This window comes from Uranotaenia lowii, chromosome 3, assembly GCF_029784155.1.
Source record: "Uranotaenia lowii strain MFRU-FL chromosome 3, ASM2978415v1, whole genome shotgun sequence".
In the NCBI taxonomy this organism is placed as follows: Eukaryota; Metazoa; Arthropoda; class Insecta; order Diptera; family Culicidae; genus Uranotaenia; species Uranotaenia lowii.
Window position 1 is genome coordinate 222,849,559 of NC_073693.1, and position 20,732 is coordinate 222,870,290.

The window sequence follows — 20,732 nt, forward strand, 5'->3', positions numbered from 1 at the left end:
TTTAAAGCGACAAAAACTACACCAATTTCGCGTTATCTGACACCTTTTCGGTGCCTATCGGAAGAATGCAAGAGAGCGCAAAAATTTGCTCTTATAGCCGTCAAATCGTTGCCAGCGACAATATTTTCTATTTTTCTTATTGGTCTATATTACTCAATACCCATCTGATTTTTTGCCATCTGGATGCATTGCTGGTTTCAGAGAGAACATGAAGATGTTTTTCTCTCTTGAAGCTCGCGTGGGAGCAAAATTATTTCAAAATTCACAAACATGTCGCACTTTCTGTCATATCCGATTTAGACTGACTTCAGACGACAATTTATGCGATCTTTTTAGTATGCAGATGGAATTGCGATTCGCAACACAGTTGTAAACGACTTAAATTATCATTTCTGATACGATTTCATGTTTGCTGGGTAGCAATACTTAGAAAAGAAGACATGCAAAACTTCGCTAGGCACCAGCAGTGGTTTCAGTTGAACTGATTATTTTTCAATGCCAAAATACATACCCCTATTCATCAGTTAAAAACTTTTTTGCCTCATGAGATACGAAGTTACGGTATTAGACAATGTTGTTCAGCATAAATTTCCTTTCAAAGAATTTATAAATTGGAACAAGATCTATTAGTAGGTTCGGATCTCCAGGAGAAACAAAAATGAGGTTGATACTTCAAAACAGAATATCTAACCCAATCAACCAAAAGTCCCATAAAATAGGTACGCTTTCAAAAAATCGTAAAATGAGCAATAAAAATCTCTCTCTATCTCAATAGCACCCTTGGCATCGGTTCATATCACCTTCTCTTGATTATTTACTATGTTTAGTACATGGTGCAGCCATGATGCCAAACTCGTACAGTATTTCCTAAATATATCGCATCAGAATAATTACTCAAGTATCACATTGCTTATTGAAATAAAACTTGCCCGGTTTGGGGATCGAACCCCGACCTTAGTGGTGAGAATCGTACACGCTACCTCAAGATCACGCATATGTGTTGTTCTTACTGAAACTAAAACTCGAAGTGGTGATATGATTTTGTAGCACACCTGCAGGCGCGCCCGCCCTACCAAACAGTCAGCCAGGCAGGAAGAAAGCACCTCAATGTGACTTAGTAAATCTCGTTTCGATCACTTGTATGCACTTTATGTAACTTAAGTCTCTTACAACGTACATATAAATCACTTTTGCAACTTTCAAGTTCACTCATAAGAATTGTACAAAATAAGTCACATTTGCAACTTTCAAGTTAATTCATGAGTATATAATGTTCACTCAGAGAAATTGAGCAGTTCAGTTTCTTTGTCAGCCAATATGTAACTTTCAAAGCCTTAATTCAAGTAAATATATGACTTTGGGTTGCTTGGGAATTTTTCCATACAAACCTCAAAGTTAAGAGAGTTTTGTACCACAACGGAGCATTTTAGACCGCAGGGTTTGATTTTTTTTAAATGACCTAAAATCGACTCAGTCACTGCGCAATATCTGATGAAATCTGTCTTGTCAATGAACTCAAAAATCAACATAGTACAAAAGTTTTATTCATATTCCAAAATACCAAAACTTGATGGATTGAAAAGCGCAAGTGGAAAATTGAAGGGCGTTTGGTCACAATCAGACCCGAAGAGGGCGAAAACATAGAATATCTCGCAGGGATCCCTAAAATACACGCTCAGATGATCCCGCTAATGGGCACTGTAGAGTGACATTGACCGATTATCAAACTAGCGGGCTATTAATTCCGTTGCTGCAATGCCCCTTCAGATTCCTGGTCTAGCATTCATTGTTGTGGCGGAGCAACCGTGTTTTATGAATGCTGAATTTTCGGCGTGTAGGTAGCATCGGGCATCGTTGTAACGCCGAGCTAGAAAAACAATAAATGTAACAAATTGCCCATTAAGGGTCGTTCGGTAGATGTGTTCAATGAGCGGAGGACCGTGCGTTGTACGTTGTACACAGTTATTCCGATGTCGTGCTCTCCCACGCGATTCAGTTTAGCTAAACACGATGACGACCACACCGGTGTGTTTGCTTCACTCATTCACTCACAACAACTATCGGTCATGCCCTGCCTGCCTGTGGCCATTATTTGGGTTCTTTCGTCGGGTTCAACGGTAAGGTTTAATCTCGAGGGAATGGACGCCTTGCCTCAGCGAAAGGGCAACGACGACGACGCCGCAACGGAATCAAAGATAATGACCACAATAAAATTAGATTTCTGAGCATTAGATAAACGGAATGGCTTGTTTCGATTACCGAATCCGAACGCATCGCCATTAGATTGTTAATTTTTGGTAATCATTTTCCGAACAGGAACAGTAAGAATCGAATGTTTACGTATAGTTTATTGCACAATTTCAGTGAGTGCTGCTTGCATAATTTAAGTTAGATATCGAAATACCAGCTAAGAAAAACATGCTAATTCCGTTGCAGTTTGCCGACTGTTTAGGTCGAATATCGCCTTGCGAAAAATAAGTCGAAGAAAGAGCCACACCCGACTCGCAAAAGACGGTCAACGGAAACCTGTTTGTTTACAAACGGTGCATTTTCTCGCGTCATAAAACAACAAACTCTAATGTGTGTACTCTAAAATTAAGATTGTTTGTGGAAAAGTATTTACAGTTTCATGAAACCACACTGCTGGCAAATAAAAATGTTCTTTGTGCTGCGTCCGGTTCTGGTTTCTCTTTTGCTGAAATACTCTCTTCAGCTGTGTTTTGAACATCCCTATCTCATGAGAATTTTCACTTTCAGCAGGGCTTCTTCAAGGTGGAAATAAACTATTTAAAACAATAAATATTAGATTGCTCAGCAATAACGACGTGTCTAAATGTTTACCTCAAAACGTTCGTCTCTATCGTTGCTGGATTTGATCGATAGACTCGACCCAAACCGATCGATCAATTCCTCGACTGGGTAAAGTTACCTGACCGTGTCCGTTTGGAAACTGAAAAAGGGAGGAACAAAATTTGAACCTTAAACCTAAGCCGATTAGCAGAAAGGAAACAGACGGACGGACGGAACGCAGAAGACAGGTTGGAAAGGCATTTCATAAATCTAACCACCACACTGTATGAGTTTGAAACGATGGCGGCGAAGGGAAAGCTTCCATTGAATCCATCGGGCGGTCACCAAGTCAAACGAAAATAGTTCGTGCCCGAAACAGAGTTGTCAAAATACGACTGATCTCATTTATTTACAGTTCTATGCCTTTCGTCGGTAGATATGGATGCATTTCAGCCCGTCGAAGTCGAACGAATTTATTATAATTTTTATCAACATAAATCCCGTCTGGCCTGGATTCGAGGTGGGTTTGACTTGTTGGTCCAGTGGCTTTCTCAAGCGATTATTTTTCTAGTGAAAATCTGTTGAATAATTCAGGCTATCCGTTTTGAGCTGATACTGTGTCTGGTTTGTGTCCTTTCTTCTCACGGCACTGAGTTGATGTAAATTATTGCGAATCCTCTTCCAAAAGGAGATGCGTGTGTTAAGGATCGGTAAGTTAAAGCTGATTATGGTGTATTGAACGCATTTGAAAGCTGTTTAGGATCCAATAGGAAACACTTTTGTTGTCATGATTGTTAAAAGAAGAAACATTGATGGTTTTCTTTCAATTTGCGTTGAGAGGTAAGCTTAAATGGTATTGGGCTCTACTAATTTACACGATTACCGTTTGGATTAAATATAACTCCAAATAGTTTTCAAAGAATGATAAATTAGTTAATAATTTTGCAATTTATGAAGCAGTCAGTCAGTTTTTTCCCTAAGCTTAATAAAGGCATGTATACAAAAATATTATCCCTAAAAATAGAAAAATATAAAGCATTTTAATTGTGCCTGATTTTCCTTTGACAATCGTTTTATCGAATACAAAAAGCCTCAGTTCCAAATATAAAGAACATTAAACCTTGTTTTGATTATCAAATCTGTTTATTTTTGGGTACCCATACAAGTTGCCTATACGAATCTATTCAGACCGCAGGTGAAGACTGAAATTTCCTCTAAACGTAAGAAACCAGAACCAAAACAAACCAGAACTGTAAAGCAAGGGTTCGGAAAAATCAGCCGACGGCATTTGACCAGCAGACTTGAATCATCACGCAGAACCGGCTTAGCCGGTGGGGATTTTCGTTTTATCCACGCTTATCGCGTCGAAGTTCATCGAAAGCGGCAGCGGAAATCTTAATCGTATGTGTACCATGAAAAACTCGGAAAAAAATTACCCCCTTTCCTCTCGCCTAAGCACCTGAACCATAAATCGGCTAAACTGATCAACACCGGGAGCGCGTGGATTTGTTTGTTTTGCTTTTTCGATTTGTGTGAATGGGGAGACTTGAGACTTAACTTCTGCGGGAGGCCGCGATTACTTACTTATGAAGCGTCGTCGTTTTTCCGCTAGACTGCATCGGGTAGACATGTACCTCCCTCCCGGTTTTCTGATTGCGATCCGGGGCTCCAGTTTTGATTGAAGTCGCGCAAAACGACTGCTAGACTAAACAACAACTACAGCAATTTGACCAGAGCTTTGTGCAGACAGACCGGGTAAAAATGGTTAGGTTTCCTATCAAGTAGATACCCGGCCGACCGCGGTAGCCGGCCTTATCTTGATTGAACGTGCCACTAATCCGGTGGTATTTTAAGCTCGAGGCAGAGGTTAGCTTTAAAAATTTCCCTTTCCATTTATAAATTTATATTTAGGTCTAAATTTTACATCCCATTGTAGTTTGGTTTCATTTTAATTTGGAGCCACTATTTCATTTCATTACAGTTTTAAGCGTGAAATTATGCAAAACCAACAGTCCTGAAATTTAAACCTCGTCATAGATATTCGATCATATCCTCTGAATTTGATCTGAAATTTTATCCAGAGTAAAGTCTCAGAAAGATTCCTCAACTCATCTGCCTTCCCTTGATTAGGTCGCGGATTATTTCTGAAATAAGGCTGGCTCCATTATGGTAAACACTGGGAGCCAGTTTGATCTAAAATGCAAATGAAACATTAGGTTAAATTTTCTACGACCTTCGTCAGTGCCTAATTACTATCACTGGCTCTCCTTCGACTCTCCAAAAGCATCCCAAAACCAACCAGAGCAATATGGCTTTGACATTTCCACGCGGGAGCTCCAATAAAACCGCACTCCCCCACCGAGAGTATGGCATTAATAATTGCTATCAAAAACATTTGCTACATGCTGTTCTGGGACCGTGCTTCAACATTCAGAAAAGACGCGTCGAGGAGCCACGCGGCTGGCTGACGTTCATCGAATGGGATTGAACTGTCCCGATCGAATGAGAGTTTCCTCCGTAGTATAGGTAAGGTATAAAAGATGGGACCAACCCAAGTCTCCGATGCCACCCCATCACATTCTTCTAGATGGCCCCCAACTCCCCCACCTCAAATGGGGAACGAATGAAATTTGGCGCGCAGTCAACATAGTTTTTTTTCTCCCCTTTTGGTACCGGTATTTTCGCTTTTCCAACTTATGCTAAACCGGTTCGTTCGTTTTATTTTTTTTTTCTCAAACAGCATCCCCAACGCTCAATGACATCAGTCCGTCTGAATTCCTCACAATCGCAAACAACTATTTTTTTTCGTTTGATTTGGTCTTGCCCGGTGTTCGCAAACTTTTGAGAACAAGAATTTTCAGTTCGTATCGAGCGAGTTTTGAGCGGGTTTCCTTCCTCTCTCTTTTGTGGAGCAGCAATAGCATTTGAAGGGATGTTTTTGCATTTGGATGGACGGACGAACAAACGGATGGATGGTCTCCGGAATGTAATTTAGGTGAACCGAGTTCGATTTTCGTATTCACGAAAATGATAATTGACATTTTGGATGGTTTCTGGTTGCTGACTGCAAAGTGCAAAGAAGGGCTTGAGAAGACTGAATTTCCGAACTATATAGATCGATTATTTGCTGAATTTCGTAGAACATTTTGAGAAGGGGAGAAATGCAAACTCTAAGTTTTTTTTAAAGTGCTGGAGATGTTTTTAGCCATCTGAATTCACTGCTGGTTGCAGAGATTACATGATGATGATTTTCTCACTTGAAGTCCGCGCGGGAGCAAAATCATTTCGAAATTTACAAACTTGGCAGGCTTTCTAACATACCCGATTTAAACTGACTTCAGACGACATTTTAAACGATCTTTTCACTATGCAATTGGAATGGCGATTCGCAATCAATTTCGAAATACCGTCAGGATTGTTGAACAACTCCCGAATCGCCCTGATTTATAAAATTGATCTTCAAGATATCTTGCACTGTCCTGATTAAAAAAAAAAAAAATAAAACATCCTAATAAGGATCGAATTTGTTTTTAAGTTATGATAACATCGAATTAATCTGCAACAAAATATTTAAACCCATTTGACGGATGGTAATTTTCGGTTTAGATGATATTAAGAGTATCGGCAGCTGTAAGTGCTATCCCAGGTGTTAACCAGGTTCATATTCTAGGTCTTATTTTAGCTTTAGCAGCTCATTTGCGCACCGGTAAGTTTTAAACTTGTTTCCATTTTTGCCACTGGTGACGCACTGATAGGTGTTGTTATTGTGTGTTGCTATTTTCTTTTGTAAATTTGTCCTACACACCTTAGACCTTAGCTTCCCTAAAATCTGAAGCTGATCGGTATTCAAATTTGGCTCCTGGCTCGCTTTTTTATCACCCAGGAGCAAAATATCATTTGGTTTGAAACCTTGCGGTGCGCCGTCGAAGTGTCAAAATGGAGTGTTATTATAGCAATAGCTTTGACACCTGATCGCTGCTAATACTCTAATATAGTGTTTTTCGATATAAACTGTACTTCCCCTACTCGCATAACAGTCCCATATGAATTTTCGTCATTTTTTATCTAACCTGACAGTTCGTCATTTTGAACATAGGGCTTCAATATAAAACAATAAAAAAAGAGATTTTGTTCTAGAAATTTTGAAAAACAAAAAACATGTGGCTGTCCCATATGGAGTATACCCGCATAACAGTCCCATATGTGAAATGCCACGGATTTGGTTACTTTTCAATGCTTTTTTCGGCGAAATAGTCTTTGAATTATTGCTTTGAATCATTTAAAAAAGATTTAACTCAATTGATGTCGAATTATGCACCCTAGTTTTCGAAGCCAGGTCAGTAAGAAGGAAGGAATGTCTTCCTACGTGAAAATCTATCAGATGCAATCAAAAATCGTAAAATGATTCTACTTACAATGCGGAATTCACGATTTATTTCCAAAAGTGTGTTTCTTTTAATAAAAATTGTATTTAAAGGTTCAAAAATGATCAAATTTAAGTCTTAGAAAAAAGCTTGGTGAGAAAAACATATTCTGTATGGGAGGTTTTAAATATGCTCGCATACCAGTCCCATAACGAAAAAATTGGTGCTCCCGACCTTACCAATGACCCAATTTCAAAAATGTAGTGTATTCGAAAAAAATGCAACACTTTGTTTGTAGAAAACTTTTGAATGCATAGAAGTAAATTGATGAAATTTTCAGCAAAGTTTTCCGGTAATGTAATGTTTACATATGTAAATTTTCGAGATGTTCTGTCTAGTGGTTTTTAAGATAGCGTCCAAAGAAGAAATTTTTCGACTTTAAGTTTTGGGCAACACGTGTGCCATCTATGATGCATACTATGGATCACCTTTTTTTTCAAATCAAGGCTATTTCAGATTACGTTTGCTGTTTCCTGGAGCTTCAAAACCTTCAAAATATCTCAAAATTCTGAATTTCGTCGAATTTATAACTAATTTAGCCGATTGTCCTCCTTCGGCTCAAAAACAACAAATATGACTTTTTACCACTTCACCACCGTTTTTGTGTAATGGCTCTTAAATAGAGTATGAACTTTGTGGGACCTATTGAAGTGCTTTGCAGAGAAAACGATCGCAGTCTTCTTTGTGTTCTTAGCAATTCATCGTGTCAATCGTTATGAAACACTGAGTAATTTCCAGTTTCCACAGAACATTAGCCTCCTCAAGTATTAGACAATTTTTCAATTTTTTCTACTTGTTTTTTTTCGGGAAAACTTGTAAACTAAAAGTTTCTGGTTAGTAACCTGCCAGGTGACCTCTAAATGATTCGTTTTGCTGTCCATTACGTCCATTTTCAAACTATCTCCCCACAAGCAGTCCATATATTTTGCGCACGATTTGACCACCGTATTTTAATTATTTCAAAGGTGGGCAGCTTTTCTACCTTGTAGAAATAAAGTCAGGCCTATTTATAAGTCAGCTAGACAAACCAGTGAAAGAAATTTTACTTTTTTATCACTTCCTCTATTCATATTTTCGGATCGAACTTGAAAAAAACCTCTAAAATTACTCTCACTTCATGGGATCAATAACCTTCGCTTTTATTCAAATTTTAGTTCACAATTGGGTCCTCATAGTCGATTGTTTATTGGGTCGAATAGTTGATTTCCAGCTGTTTTTGGATCTCCCACTGGGACTTTTCTGGATTTTTCCTGCCCAAAAAAAAAAATTGTCAATGAACTTCAGTATTGGACGCTATCTCAAAAACCACTTGACAGATTGCAACCAAATTTTGTACACGTACACATTACATTACTAAGTAGCTTTACGGAGAATTTCATCAATTCATTCAATGATGAACTATCACAAAAGGTGTTGATCAGGGATGCCGTCCGAATAAATTTTCATCACTTTTTTCTATAATTTTCGCACAATGATAAAAAGACTATTTGAGAAATCTGATTAGATCTTTTTTGTTCAGTACAGTTCTTTTGATATAAGATACAAACAATAGTAGTCGATAGATATTGTGAATTCAAATAACATTTTTAGAAACGTCGCTGGTAAACTGGCAACAAAACACAGACTTCCGACAATCTAATACTTCACTTTTCTTTGTCGGAAGTCTTTCGGAAGTCGGAATTTCCGAAGTAAAATTTAGTACTGGCGCTATTATATATGTTGAAGTTAATTTGGCGTAATTCAGAATCGCTTTTATTTAACTTTACAATAATCGGGGAAGAATTTATGTTGATTTATGCTCGATGAAAATGTATTAGCTTTTTTATATTTATAGTACCTAGTTGCAAAACAAAAATTAAATTAATTTATTTTAATTATGATTTAATCTCTCAAATTCACATTCAAGCAGATATACTAGAACCGATATACACCACTTAACGAGAAATCGGGAGACACGAATAGCGCTATCTGGCGACAGAAATGGAACTATTACACTGTGAATTTTTTCGGAGCTTTGATCAGAGATGCCAGGTGTCCTGATTTTTCAATTGACAATCGCAAAAAGTGTGGCGTAGCATATAGAAAAGGCGGAAGTAAAATGATTACTATTTGAATAAATATGAATTATTCAGCGCATATTCTTACAATTCTTAAAACATTGTCTAAACCCTTAAAGCATCGGCAGCGATAAGTGCTATCCCAGGTGTTAACCCCGGAAACATTCTAGGTCCTTTTTTAGCTTTAGCAGTACATTTGCGCACCGGTAAGTGCTAAACTGGTTTCCATTTTAGCCACTGGTGACGCTCCGATAGGTGTTGTTGTTTTTTGATGCTATTTCCTTTTGTTAGCATCTGTCAAATCAGGAGCTGGTCGGTATTCAAATATTGCTCCTGGCTTGCTTTTTCAATACTGAGGAGCAAGTGTCAAAATTGAGTGTTATTATAGCTTTGACACCTGACCGCTGCTGATACTCTTAAACATCGTGATTGTAATATTCCTATCGATTTAGCGCAAAGTTTAAAAAAAGAAAGAATGAGAAGGGAATGTAATTAGAATCATAAACTTTAAGGACAAGAATTCGTAATAAATGACTAATTTATTATGACTTCATAAATAACTAAAAATACATTGATTTACGACACTCGCCATAAAATCTGCCTGCATAGATTTTAGACTTTTGCATTGCAAATTTCCGCCAACACTTAACAAGAAAGCAAACAAACTACATATTCTTAATCAAACATTTGCGCCTTTTAGTTTCTTGAAATCAAATTTCATAAATTTTATTTCATCTTTGTCTTTATTTCAAGTTTTTAACAACGATCCGTTACCTAGAATATGTCATACAAAACGGCAAATCAAAATAAGCGGAAGCTTAATACAAATTTTAAAAGCTTAGCTAAGAGACGAAAATTAAATATAGATAAAGTAATAAAACAATTGAAATTCAAAAATGGTTATTATTAATTTTTCCTAGTTATATTTAAACAGTTTTTTGTGTTTTGGAATATCATTTGTTTTGCAATAGTAAAAAATAATAAAAACGTTTCATTTCAAAACCAATATACATGCCAATACCAATATAATTTCGTCACATACCATGGCGGGAACAGAATTTTTCCTTCTTGGTTAATTAATTAAAAAAAATGTGCTTAAATTTTGTTTTCTCCTTGATAATCGTTTCTGTGAAACTATTTCAGCTGTGATTTTTTATTTGTTTAGTTTTTTGTTTTGCGTTCACGTGCACAAATAAATGATGGGAAAACATTAAGAAATATATCGCATTCCGATTATTCATTGCGAATCGAATGAGTTTTTTTTATTTATTTCAGTACAATTGGTTTGAATTTGAAAGAAAAAACAATTCTGTTGCATACATTTGTCTCAATTAATAAAAATAAAAATCAATCTGTGCCCTTTCAAAATGTTAATCTGGAGTTGTCAAAATGCTGATCAGGGATGCCGTCCGAACATATTTTCATCACTTTTTTGTTTAGTTTAGGAACACATAAAAAAAATAAATTCCGCTCATTTAAGAAATGAATTCAAAATTCGCACCACCAGCCTTTACTTCTTTCATGTTTTTCAGAAGATATGTCACAAGTCTCTCAGGCATGATTCCAAGTCCATAATCAGAAAACATGGATATTAGTTGTTAGCTTTTTGTTTTTTTTTGGCATTTCTGAAAAGCTTTGTTAAAATTGATTTTTTTAATCAATTCATTAATTATAAACATTCAAGAGAGATTATTGTCATGTTATTGCTGGATAAAAGCTCGGTATAATGTCCTTTGACCTAAGATCTGGATTTGATAAATGATCTAACAAACTTTATAGTTTGATAATGATAAACCAATTTGTTTGAAAATGTTCAAATATTAACAAGAAAAATCTAGCATGAGACAATAACAATACCATCTTTTAATACGAATCGTTTAAAACCCCATTTTTTGCCAAATTGAAAAGCGACTCCCGTCATCTAGTAAAGAGAAAACAACGATATTTCTACGTAAATTTCGTGATATTTTTTTCCTTAACTATTATTAGTAAGCAAAATTTTGATAAACAGTTAAGCAGTCGACCGATTGAATTTAAAATCTTTTTCTTAAAAAAACACTTTATGTGCATCCAAATCTATGTATTTTTTGAAACAATAAAATTTGTTGGTTTACTAAAATTTTTATGGTGCAAGAATAGAAACAAACAATTTCATTTTTTATAACTGGCATCCCTGATCAAGTCGAGTCGGAATACACGCTATTCACAAGTTAGACGAATTTCTCGAATTAATGCTTCCATTTTGTCCGCTAGAGGATGCTGATGGTGTCGCCTTCTCATTATATGAAGAAAATAAGTGTGGTGAATATTGTTTCAATTATATTTGATTCAAGTTTGACAAATCCACGTCCTTACAAAAATAGTGATGCAAATTTGCTTCTTAAAAGAATTTATAACCTTTTGTTTTTTTTGGTGCGGGATATGATTTGTAAGCATTGAATTTTTGAACCTGGTTAAAAAATTATGAACATTAAAAAGAAATTTTTACTATCGTTCCTCCATGATGGATCCAAGCTGTGTTTAATTTTCTATTATTTATGATAGAGATTTGATAAATGGGCTAACAAACCACATATTTTGATGGCGATTAGTCAATCAATTTTGAAATTTCCAGATTGTAACAATAAAAACCTAGCACAGTATAAAAACAACACAATTTTTTCATTCAAAATCGTCGGAAAAAACAATTGTCTAGAATGACTAGATTGGATTGTGCAGTATTGTTAGTTACATTTAAATGTATCAGTGGATATTTTTTTTCGGAATTTTATGTCTTACCAATTCTTAGACAAATGTATTTCATAACTATTTTTGGTGCCTCTAACTAACACATAGGTACATACCTTTTAAATTTTCATACACTATAGTTCAAAAAAGGCTTCTTTTTATTAAGTTTAACCACAGAGAACAGACGTACAAGCTATTTCATGAAACTTGTGTAAAATTTCCAACGAACATTTTAACCAATTTTTCCTTTTTAGCTTAGTCACCAGATGTCTCCAAATACACCAAAGAGAACTGTGAAAATGTTATTTGTAACTTCTGAACGGCGCAATAGATGACACTGTTTCAAGTCAATTTTCAACGTGTTTTTTGGGTGTCAGCATTTGAAATTTTACACACTTTTTTAAAGATTTTTTGTTCGAGCTTGTACGTCTGTTCTCTGTGGTTTAACCACGTTAAACTTACTGGAGTTCAGCTAAAAAAACTCATCCGTCATCTAGTATAGAGTAGTACCTTTATATATATTATTTATTTATTTGAAACGGCTCATACCTTGAGGCTTTAAGGAGCCAAACTAAAGTAGTACCTTTATGCCAAAAAAAAAACTAATTTAATGAATATCATTTTTATTACCTGTTGATTTGCAAAAAAATTATGCAAAGCTGAGCAGTTTCTTTTTCTATCTAAGGCTATTGATCATTCTAAATCATTTGATTTGAAATTGAAATTACATCGCAAGCAAAATCTTCTAATCAACTGGGTGATCGACAATAAAACCTCATAAGAAATTCATCAAGTATAACTGGCCTATGACTAAGTTGTGTCCGGAATACACTCTATATCAAAGTTATACGAATTTCTTGAATTTCTGCTTCCATTTTGTCCGCTAGAGGATGCGAATGCTGTCGCCTTTTCGTTGTATGGAGAAAACTACTTTGGTAAATATTGGTGAAGTATATTTGGTTTTAGCACATTTTTGGCATACAACTAGCTTAAGTTTTCCAGAATGCCCGGTATTATTTGCTCTTGCCCGGATATTTGCAACATAATTTTGGAAAGGTCCGGTTCCTTTCCGGTTGTTCGGATTTCATTTAAAAAAGCCCGGAATTTGTCCGAATTTATTCACTTTGTTTAAAATATCAGGATAGTGATGTATGCCAGATAAGAAGCAACATGCAAAATATGGTGAAATGAAAAGTCGATAATTTATGGAGTAATGTATTTGGCAAACTTGCTCATATTGATAACAAAATGAAATCTCGGTTTGAAAAAAAAATGAAAATTTTGTGCCTGGGAATAGAAAAAGAGTTTTTTTCTACCAGGAGTACAAATTCTGAATTGGGTCTAAATCCAAAAAGGAAAACATTTATAATCTTCTCAGTAATGTGAAGATACACGTGAGCTTTTGAAACAAAAATTGAACTCCAAAGCTCGCAGAGTTTTTTGGAAATGGGAAAGATGGCTCTATTGTTTTAGAGTGTACAACATATGAAAATATTGAATATGTAAGAGATGGAATGGACAAAGATCTTTGAGATAAATATAGAGCGCTGTTATTCCCCTTCCAGCAAGACCAAGGATTAAAATTATGGGAATGAGTGACAAATATTCGCCGGAAAAAAATGACTGAGATTATTAAGGATCAAAATGATCTAATAATTGACTATGTGAACGTTATCAAAAGTTTTGAGGATCCACGCTTTAAATATAACAAATAGGTACAACTTTATTATAGAAGTAGACATAGCGACTTACAATAATCTGAACGCATTGAAACGTGTTAATATTGAGCGTTTATATTCGTTTATTTCGAAACCAAAAACACTGAAAACATCCACTTTTCATTCGCCAAAATTTTCCAACAGCTCGAAAAAATAAGCGAATTGCCAGATAATAAAAAAATACACACAAAAAAACTACACCATCAATACACATACACAACAACTGATTTTTGATCAACACAAAATAAGTGAAAAGTGAAGACTGTGCTAAAAGTTCGATGCTGTGGAAAATTAATCCCAAAATCACTAGACAAACAGATTTTTATCTGCAAACATCTGTACGCAGTAACTCGATACACTACACTTATATCTAAAAACACGAATTAAATTAAATTATTCGGAAAACAGATCAAAAGACAGCTATACACGACCAGCCGAATCGACACTCACAAGAAAACGGCATCTTTTCGGTAAAAAAGCATAAATTATAATCAGCAGAACTAACTAAATAAACACTAATTTAGTCCCTTAAGAAGATCCAATAAGGATCGAAACGTTGGAAACGTAAATCAACTAAAAACAAGACTGCAAGCCGAAAAAACTCCCCGAAAAGAAACCAAAAACACGATTCAAATTCTACCTATGTATTTAGATGAAAATAAAAGTTTTGTGTTTTTAGTCTTGATTTTCGTTGATTAATTTCTGTGTTTTGGCCAGATTTTCTCGGATATTGCCCGGTTTTTTAAGATAAAAATTTGGAAATGAAATGCCCGGATTTTGCCAAGTTTTTAGATAAAATTGCCAAAATGTGTCCGGCCCGGATACTGTCGGGATAAATTCTGGAAACCTTAGATCAGCTACAATTCGCATTTAAATATTCCAACCCCTTCATTTGGTGTAAGTCACCATAATTTTTGTAAGCTAAGTGAAGGACCATGCCAAATTAGGACCGATGAAAATGGTTGTTTTTGAGGTTGTTTTCCAAAACTGACAACTGTTAGTGAAACATCCATTGCGCATGCTGTTTCGGAATTTCAGACTAAATTTCAGCTGAAGTTTCTGATATTTCTTGTCCTTTCGATGGAGCATTAGTTTTTTTCACATAATTGTTCCAACTCTAATCGCATGTTTAAAAGTTGTAATAAAACGACATTTCGTTTACATTTTTGATGTTGTTTTTTACCTGGATTGATTAAGCTTGTCATTTGAGTTCTGTTTCAAATATTAGCGGTTTTTTGCTATGAAGACTACTAGAACTTTTTTCCATTAAACTTAGGAGTACAGGTAATAAAGATAAACTTAGAAAATGTTTAATGCTTGCGATGAAATTTGGGTTGCAACATTAGATCGAGTCGGTCATTTTTGAATTTCTCAAACCCTTGGGTCTAAAAAGCTTCGTTTTGGTCCAAAACTCATCCATAATTTTTTTCAACATCAATTTCTGTGAAACCGAGCCTGCAAATGGTTTTTGTACCAATTTATAAATTCTTTGAAGACATTTTTTGCTTAACAAATTTGTCGAGGACCGTTACTTTGTATCTTAATAGGCAAATACGTTATTAGCTGTTTAACATTGATAAACAATAAATTCAATTGCCATCACTGTTGGGTACCTAACGAGGTATTGCATGACTACTTTTCAAGCAATGCTTTGTGAGACACAAGCAGTGATGTCAATTGAATTTATTGATTAAGTATCAATGCCAAAAGACTAACCCCTGTTAAACAGCTAATAACGTTTTTGTTTATTAAGATACAGAGTTACGGTCCTCCACAAAGTTGTTCAGCGGAAAATTTCCTTTAAGAAATTTATAAATTGGCACAAAAACCATAAGCAGGCTCGGTTCCACAGAAGAAACAAAAATGATGTTGATTTTTCAGTACAACATATTCAATTTTCCCATACAAACCTAAAAGTTTAAATTTACTCATGTAAACGTTACTAAAAAATTCTACAAAAAATCATGGATGAGTTTTGGACCAAGGCGAAGCTTTTAAGACCCCAAGATTTGAGAAATTCAAAAATGACCCAAAATCGACTCAGTCTATTGCAACATTGTTTCCTCAGTGTATCCCTGATTTCTTGCCATGACATGTGTCACTTTTGCGCTTACAATGTAACGTCCTTAATTAGACGAGCAACTAACAAACCACGACGCGTCGGTGGAGCAAAGTATTTGTGATGTACAGCCACGTGTATAGTTGAGTTGATACTCAGCCATTTTCCCGTTCCTGTTCGCCCGATTCCAGCCATCATCCGATTAAATGCAGCCGTGTCGCGTGAAAAGTTTAAAGCCGGCACCAACGCAGCCCCCAGGATTTCACTTTCTCGTGACGGGAACCAAGGAAGCTGGACTGGAAATGTTGAAGGGAAGGGGGGTTTAACCATATAAAGCATGCAGTATCAAATTTAACGTGTCGGGATAGTAATTTCGCTGATCACAAGCAACTACAGAACACATGCCAAGGATACTCGAGCTCTCGTGAGCGTTATCGCGTGCGTGCGTGTCTGGAAAATTGGGGAAAGTTTTTCCCTCCGGTTAATGATCAAATTTCCGTCCCCCCGTGTCTAGGATTTTTTATTTCTGTAATTTTTCCTTTCCTCGCTCAGCCGCCGAGAAACAAAACGGATAGAAAAATCCCGGCTAGGATTTAATGGTTTGGAAAAGAAATTTAATCACATAAGTTTGTGGTTTAATTACACACCATTGAGTGCTGGAAAGTGTTGTTCCTCCGGCTGACGTTAGCAGGGGGTGGTGCGTCTTGTTTAATGGAGCAATGGGAGGCGCATCATGGAGATACGATAAGTTAATTACTATGTTGCGCATCGGTTGGCTGTACTTATCATCCATTACATTTCAAGTGCCACGTTGTCGAATCTATTGCAGATGAATTCATCAGAAAGAGCGGCTTTTGTTGTGGGCTGAAATTGTGCTTTAAGGTTTTAAAAGATACTAAAAATACAATGAAAAAATACTCTTGTAATAAATGAAAAAAAAAAAAATCCAGATGCCATCAACAGTACAACCTTGCCGAAGTTGTCACCTGTCAAATACATCTAGATTGTTGCATTTCAAGCGCAGATAGTGTACCTGAACTGCTTTTCTGAATCGGTCTCAGCCGATTCGGTTCGCGTCCACCCGAGTGCATCAGGAATTTGTTTTTATCTCTAGAGATGAATGTTCAAGAACCTGTGAATTACCTTGTGGAAAAGTCTTCGGAAAAGGCAACGTCAGGCTTGTTTTATATTTCTATATTTCAGAACCGTATGCCCATACGAAGGTAGGTGGTAATGGGAGTTGGAATTTGTTTGGAAATTTAATTGCTAGTACACGATGCTGCCGTGTAAATTCTAATTAACGCGCGCGCGGGCTTGAACTGAAACTGCACATACGATAAATGGGCTAGCCAAGCGCTGATGCTTTGGTTTTAAGCTAAGTGAGCAAAAGTTTGCGACCGACGACGAGAGAATGAATAATACTAATTTGCATGTGCGTGTGTTTTCACAGTTTATTTGAAGAATGAAAGACTGAGTAAAAACCACCTGAGCAACCATTAGTAGATCTGCGCTCTTGTCTTTTTTTTTGTTATTCATGTTCGGGCGCTTCCGAAATAATGGTGAATGATATCGGCCAGTGTGTGAGTTTGTATGGGTACCAGTCAGAGCATTGCAATGTATCTTCATTTGCATCTCATTATGTTCTTTCGGACCGAAAACGTGATTTGTAGAAACGTTAGCTTGGAACAGAACTGACTGTTGATTTTTCCGGCGTTCGACCCGGTTCAGTTTTGCTTTGGGTATACCGTAAGGTTGTGAATTTTGTTACTTTTATGAGGGAGAAATCCATATCGCACTTATAATACGAAGAAATCTGAATGAATTTAAATTGTTTGAAATGTTTTTCAATAGTTATTCAAGATGTGGTTGTTTGAGCAGAAATTCGATTTGATAGATTATTTGTCTAAAATGATTTAAAATTGATGAAAATTTAGGTAATACTAGTTTACAGTGTTGAGTTCAAATGGGTGGAATTCCGTCGCATAGGGCCGTGTTAAAAGACCTCCATTGTTGACAATCCGGAGCCAGCGTTTTCACTTGATCCCAGTCAAGACTCTCGTCCACAGTTCGTATTTCGACTACTAGGCTTCGCCATCACGAGTTTCTGGGTCTACCTTTCCTCCGATTTCCTTCTGGATTCCATTCAAGCACCTCTCTGCAAATCTCGTTCTCATCTCTTCGCAGCTTGTGCCCAATTCATCTCCACTTACGTTCCCGTATCTCGATTTCTAGCCCCATTTGATGACACCGGCGATGTAATTCCTCATTTGAGATCCAGTTGCCAGGCCACCAAGCGCGGATGATACTTCACAGGCGGAGATTCACAAATATCAACTTGCAGTTTTCGCGTCGTTACCGCATATATGCACCAATTCCGCATCCGTAAAGCAATACGGATTTAGCGTTTGAGTTAAAGATTCAAATTTTCGTTCGTAGAGATATCTGACGTGAGCGCTAGATGTTCCGGAGACTCGCAAATGCATTCGGTCTTTTCTGATCCGGGTTTCGATGTCTTTCTTGGTACCTGTTTTGATCTCCATCGACTTGGTTTTTTCGACATTCACTTTGAGACCTGCTGCCTTCGGAGCTTTCGGTGAGGTCGTCGAGTATGCTCTGCAAATCTGGTTGTGTTTGGGCGAGCAAAACAATATCGTCTGTCAGGTCAAGGTCGTTCAGTTGCTCCATTGTTGAAGGATTCCACGGCAATCCTCGGTTCTCTCGGAATCTCATCCGTTATGATTAGAAAAAGTAGCGGTGATAAGATACATCCCTGTCTCACTCTAGCAGTAACCGCGATTGGATCGGACAAGACACCGTCGTGCAAGACCATGTACGAAAATGCCTCGTACAGTGCTTCGATGAGATGGACTAGTTTCTCTGGGACTCCTCGTCGTCTTAGAGCCGCACAGATGCTTTCATGGTTAAGTCGGTCGAATGCTTTTTCGAAATTAACGAACACCAGCAGAAGAGAGAGCTGGAATTCGTTTATTTGTTCCAGTATTATTCGTAGCGTTGTGATGTGGTCCACACATGATCGTCCGGATCGGAATCCAGCTTGTTGCCGTCGGAGTGTAGCGTCGATTTTCTCCTGGATCCTGTTCAGGATCACTTTGCAGAGTACTTTGAGGGTAGTACAGATCAACGTTATGCCTCGCCAGTTATCGCACTCTTTCAGGTCCTATCTTCGGGACCTTAACAAGGAAACCTTGTATCCAATCGGCCGGAAATGTTGCAGTAAATATAACAGATGTCAGCGAAAAGACGGTGCAACATTTTTGCTGACATACTTCATACTTTTAAGTAAAAATACGGATAAAATAACTCGTCACGGTTTCGAAGGAACTCTCGATTTTTTCCTGTAACGTCCATCGTTTTAGCTATCTATTTACCAGGTCTTCATATGATTTACGTCTTTGACAACATTTCCCTTTGCCTTGAGTCTCCTCTTCATGATTGCCCAGTATTTCTCAATAGGGCAGAACTGGAGGCAGTTGGGTAGGTTAAGTTTTTTCGGAAAGAACTGGACCCCTTTCTCTGCATATCATTCTTGAACGACAGCTGCCAAATCTGGCCAAAACATTACGGGATGGTCGTGGGATCGAATGAACGGCAAAATTAGTTTTGAAGACACTCTTTTTGGTATAGTTCCGACGTCATTGTCTTATTTGTAACAAAAATTTCGTTTTGAAACAGCAGCAAATGTCCCGCCAAATTATAAATTTTAGTGCAAATTTGTCGGCAAAAATAAATTTCAATTTTGCTGGAACATCCCCCCGCGCCGTTGCCAAGTAAAATTTTTGACCTGGGATTTTCCCAAAGTCAGCCTTGACATAGGTTTCATCGTCCATCAGAAGACACCCGTCGAACTTGGTCAGCACCTGGTCGTATAGTTACCGAGCACGGATTTTGGCCACACTACTCTGTTTGTCTGGATTTTACGTAGTAATTTTGATGCATGACAATGCATATGAATATCGAGTTTAACTACTTACAAATAGTTCCCCTTAGCTATTGCCTGTATCTAGCGAGTGCTACGTCGGATACAAAGGCTAATACCTAAACAAATTTATTTGAATTAGATTGAGGACAACTTTACTAGGAAATGAAACTTACTTGCGACTAATAGGATCGCCTAATTTATGTCCGGAAGCTCTTACGCAAATGCGTTGCCTTTTTAAGCTGATGGAAACCAACACATGAGTACAATGTAATTGTATGATTACAAGAGAAACTTACTTTGAGAGAAGAATATCCAACTTAAACACGATTCAATTCAAAAGATTGAAAAAACGCTCAAACACGTTACCACGAGATTCCGAAACACAATAATTTTCCGTTATTTTTCCATCTGACGTTTGCCGCTTTTTTCCTACACGCTCAATCTAGAAACCCAACCTGTGGGCTTAAATCCCACGCAACACTGTTTTATGGTTCGATTTGGCTGTTTGCAGTGTTGATACGACTTTATTTCTTCCCGGAGTCGAATTCTTCTTACGATTCTATGAGCAGCACCGAATTTTCTGGCCAAATCACGGTCCAACATTTGGAGTTCCTCTTAATCGTCCTCAAAATCTTACCACGCAGTTTACGGTCGACAGTTCCACTCCGACGATGGGCTTGAGGCTTCCAAATCGTCGTCAATGTTTCCCCGATCAGGAGAGCATATCAAAATAATAACTCAAACATATCTCACCAAGATATTTACATCTGATTCAGTTATAATTAAGTACTCCAAATTTTCGATTTTGGGTTTCTCCAATCCGAATTATATCTTATTCTGATTGACAGACTTGATTGGGGTTGAGCTCATTTTCAATTATCAAGATTTTTTTCTGATTGTCCTAAAATAAAATGATTATATCTTATTTTGATATACGTACAACTTTTTCTGAAACACGGACATCGAAGTTAACAGCCCAAACCGTACAATAATGAGTTTCGCTCAACAGATCCATAA

At 37.0% G+C, this 20,732-nt stretch overlaps 2 protein-coding genes across 10 annotated transcripts in view; one reads left to right on the forward strand and one right to left on the reverse strand.

The window, feature by feature from the left end:
* The window catches only part of LOC129753543 (protein winged eye-like), a 531,910-nt gene that overhangs the window by 353,877 nt on the left and 157,301 nt on the right, over window positions 1–20,732 (forward strand). The gene's annotated exons all lie outside the window — the stretch shown is intronic.
* The window catches only part of LOC129753567 (40S ribosomal protein S25), a 458,367-nt gene that overhangs the window by 121,596 nt on the left and 316,039 nt on the right, over window positions 1–20,732 (reverse strand). The window lies entirely within an intron of this gene.